A 4,843-nucleotide genomic window follows, 5' to 3' on the forward strand; every position below is an offset into this window, starting at 1 on the left:
CATAAGTATTACAAATATTCTGTGTTTATTTATTTGACATGGAGGGGAACGGCATTGTGTTATATGTGTGCATATATGCAAACAGAGACCTCACCCTAGAGACCCTCATGTTCTCTTTGCATGTGTGCACACAAGCGCATTATAATAATTATTATGATTAAAATTGATATATTGCCCTTCATTCAAAGGGCAGTTTACAACACAAAAACACAAAATACCTAACATAATACTACTAATAATAAAATAACCCTAACAGACACATTTAAAAGGGCATCAATTGTTTAATCATCCAAAGGCCTGGGGGAAGAGGAATGTTTTGCCTGGTGGAGCCTAATGATGGCGCCATGTGAGCCTCCCTGGGGAGAGCATTCCACAAACGGGGGCTACCACTGAAAAGGCCCTGTTCCCATGTTGCCACCCTCCAGAGCTCTCGTAGAGGAGGCACACAAAGGAGGGCCTCAGAAGGTGATCTCAGGGTCTGGGTAGGGTCATATGGAAAGAGGCAGTCCTTGAGGTATTGCGGTCCTGGGCCATTTAAGGCTTTATAGGTCAAAACCAGCACTTTGAGTTGGGCCCAGAAAGCAACTGGAAACCTGGCTGCTGAATTCTGTACCAGCTGAAGTTTCCAAACCAGTTTCCGAGGCAGCCCCACATATAATGCACTGCAGTAATCTAACCTAGATACACTCTCTCACACACATGTAATTTTTTTTTAAAAAAACAAGGTTAAACATATATATTAGTCTCCTTTTTAAGTAAACACAGGGACCCGGGGCTTCCTAGAATATTTGAGTGTTCGGCAAAATAAGAGGGAATCAAGCGACAATGGACACGTCTGCACATAACAACAATTCCAGTCACAGAAATTTGCTGGCTCCTTTCTGGAGAGTAGAGCACAGTGACTTTTGCTCCCCTCTGGTCCTTTTAGCGAAGTGTGGCATGACAGCCAAGCCAAGGTTTGGCTCGGCGTGTCGTCCAAACAGGACTCCTTCCTCAGTCAGTCAGTAGTCAACCTGTGAAGCAGAGCTCAGAAGATGGTGAGGATCCAGGGAGAGGCACCATCTTTCCGCCTATGTTTCACTTCCAGAGATGAAACTTGAGGTGCTGTTTGTTGGGATGCATCCGGGGAGATGGGGGCAATTGGCAGGCCAGCAGCTGGGCGAACTCTGGTTCTCAGAACAGCATCAAAACTGTGACTCAAGCCTCAGAGACCTTTAGAGACTGAGCACGCAAGCCAGCAGAGATAAGAACTCTTTGCAACGGAAGGGCGGACAGAGGCATATGTAAGCATATTTACAAGCATTTATTCAGCATTAGAACAAAGGGAAACATGTCTGCTTCCCTTCATATCCAAGCAAAAAGCGTAGGCAAAAGCTATATACAACGGAAGTTCCCAGCAGACTGTGCTGGAAGTAAACAGACGTGATATACAACAAAACTCTACATGCCTGTTCTAAAGGTGGAACGGAACTATATCTAACACTTTTTGATGCTCCTACTTCAAACCCTGGAATGGAAGCAATGTGTTCATTTTTTAAAAAATGATATTTATTAGAGTTTCAAAAAAAGTTACAAAGGTAAAAAAAAATAGAAAAAAGAAACAAAAGATACAAAATACAGAAAAAATAAAAACCATTAAAAATAAATCCATCTTTCCCTGTCTTGCCTTTCATTCACTTGTTTCCCTGACCTCCTCACACCTCCCTTTTTTGTATTCCAGTTCAAATGGTTACTTCAGCAAATCCTTTCCCTCTTTGTTTTTATCTTAATTCTTTATCTTAATATATTATAGCTTTACATTTTCACCTGTTAACAATCCATTTTTACATACTCCTTTTTAACTTTGCTGCTAGAACCACTTAATTTCATTCCGTCATCATCTTAACATTCATTAATTTTGTAATGTTTCTGTAGATAATCTTTAAATTTCTTCCAATCCTCTTCCACCGACTCTTCTCCCTGGTCTCGGATTCTGCCAGTCATTTCCGCCAATTCCATATAGTCTGTCACCTTCATCTGCCATTCTTCCAGAGTGGGTAGATCTTGTGTTTTCCAATACTTTGCGATGAGTATTCTTGCTGCTGTTGTAGCATACATAAAGAAAGTTCTATCCTTCTTTAACACCAATTGGCCGACCATGCCCAGGAGAAAGGCCTCTGGTTTCTTCAGGAAGGTATATTTAAATACCTTTTTCATTTCATTATTATGGAAGCAATGTGTTCATCTCCCAGAGGCTTCTTGGGCTTTTCATGCACAACACCAAGCCTTTCTGATCTGCTGCAGCAAAAGTGGTTGAACAGATACATAGCAAAAAAAGGAAGAGGACAGATGTGTTTTATTTCAAATACTCTGGGATAGCTCATTCGGCAGAGCATGAGACTCTTAATCTCAGGTCAGGGTTGTTGAGGGTTCAAGATCTATGGTGGGCAAAAAATTCCTTCAATGCAGGGGGTTGGACTAGATGACCCTCGGGTCCCAAATCTAGGGTTCTGTGGTTTTTTAGCACTATGCAAAAAGATAGAATGACATGGGCACCCCCTAGTGGGAAGTTCTGTCCTCAATGGCAAATGCTCCCCTAAGGAGATCTGCATGGGAGTTTCAGCGATCACTCTCTGAGCTCTGATTTCAGGCTCATTATAATCCTGCTACCTTTGTGGGTGGCGCTGTGGGTTAAACCACAGAGCCTAGGACTTGCTGATCAGAAGCTCGGCGGTTCAAATCCCCACAACGACAGGGTGAGCTCTCGTTGCTCGGTCCCTGCTCCTGCCCACCTAGTACGTCAAAGTGCAAGTAGATAAATAGGTACCGCTCTGGCAGGAAGGTAAATGGCGTTTCCATGCGCTGCTCTGGTTCGCCAGAAGTGGCTTAATCATGCTGGCCACATGACCCGGAAGCTGTACGCCGGTTCCCTTGGCCAATAAAGCGAGATGAGCGCCACAACCCCAGAGTCGTCTGCAACTGGACCTAATGGCCAGGGGTCCCTTTACCTTTACCTTTGGAAGACATGACCAGAAGGACAGCATGTACAGCACAGGAGGTTTTCAGTGGGAGACTGGAATGGGTCCCTGATCCAGATTGAAGCCCCACTGTCTCCCTTAAGGGAAAAAAGGAGGTAAGGAGATGGTACAAAATTAGATACTTGTGTGCAATCAAAATACAATTGTGCTTTGCTCAAGGACCCACAACTTCGATGAGAACCAGCCCTCCATATGAATTTATTTGCCATGACTTGCACACCACCTATCTACAAACTGCAGTCAAGGCATCTTAAGAAAGAGCACAACGCCATGGTGTAAAACACAAAAATGTGTCAGTTATTTGTTTGTTTGCACATTTTTCTATACCGCTCTACAAAATGCTCTCTCTGTTGAAGAAGAGCATAGAATCAGATAATTGTAGAGTTGGAAGGGACCCACAGAGGTATCTAGTCCAACCCCAGGCAAGGCAGGAATCGCAGCCCTGTGTGTGCATGTGCGCCCCCTGCTGTTCAGCAATAAATGAAGGTAAGGGATATAAAAAAGGTCCAGTATCAGAGGCCACAGAGGACGCAGGTGGCGCTGTGGGTTAAACCACAGAGCCCAGGGCATTTGTCCACAGACAGCTTTCTGGGTCATGTGCCGAGGGAGCCGGCACACGGAAACGCCGTTTACCTTCCTGCTACAGTGGTACCTATTTATCTACTTGCACTGGTGTGCTTTCAAACTGCTAGGTTGGCAGGAGTAGGGACAGAGCAACGGGAGCTCACCCCGTCGCGGGGATTCGAACCGCCGACCTTCTGATCGGCAAGCCCATGAGGCTCAGTGGTTTAGACCACAATGCAACACACGTCTTTTGGTTCAAACAGGGTCTGGGTACTGGCAACACTATTGGCTTGTCTTATTTTAAAGATGTAAGTACAAATTGTGGTTCTGTAATGACGACGCTTTAGCTGTGATTCCTGCATTGCAGGGGGTTGAACTAGACGACAGTTCTATGAGTCTATGAACGTACAAATCTGTTCCTTTTAATTTTTTTCAAAAGGCAGATCAGTCAAAAGTACAGACTTATCTAATGCACAGCGTGGTTTTCACCCTCTGGCAGATGGATAACTGACAAAGTACTTTGATTGCACTGAAAGTCACAGAGCGTTCCTTATTTTGAAACACTGAAATATAATATTTGAACACACACACGCCTCCAAAATGTGGGATGAACGAACGATTGCCAGGAAGACGTGTCAACGCTCAAGCAAATCGGGATGAATGCACAGTCATGCAAACTCCTTGCAAAGCGCCGGGGCTCAAAGAAAGCCCCACACAGACCGGGCAGGATCTAGCCTCCATGTCAGATTTGCGCGAGCCAGTCAGGATGGCTGATCAATACACAGGCTGTCCCATAGCCTAAGGCAGAATTCTGACCACCAGGCCACTACGACAAGGCCCACATAAACAGCCATGCAATGTATTCCCCCCCCCCCCCCAGCGCAGAGGGGCCTCTTGTCTCCCTGCAATCCGGGCGGGAGAATCGGAGACATTTGTATTCCAAAGTCATCATGCAAAAAGTGTTCAATTATTCATTCCGGCTAATTGCGGCACAGAGCCTGAAATGCACATTAATCGCCTCATCAGCCTGAAAGCCGTTAGATGAGGTCATCTCTCTGATGAGGCTCAGCAAATTGGTTCTCCCCTCACCTGGCCTGATCTTGCAGCAGCTCAGCTTCTACCTCTAATGTTAAATAAGTTGGAGTTCTTGTCATTAAATACACCAAGAAAAAAGCACACCAAGAACTCAGGCCAATAACGAATCATTGTGTTATACATATCCTTATGAGTTTGAGTTTGTAATCTCTGTTTGAGTTTGTAAT

Source organism: Podarcis gaigeae, assembly GCF_964106915.1.
Source record: "Podarcis gaigeae genome assembly, chromosome: 6".
Lineage (NCBI taxonomy): Eukaryota > Metazoa > Chordata > Lepidosauria > Squamata > Lacertidae > Podarcis > Podarcis gaigeae.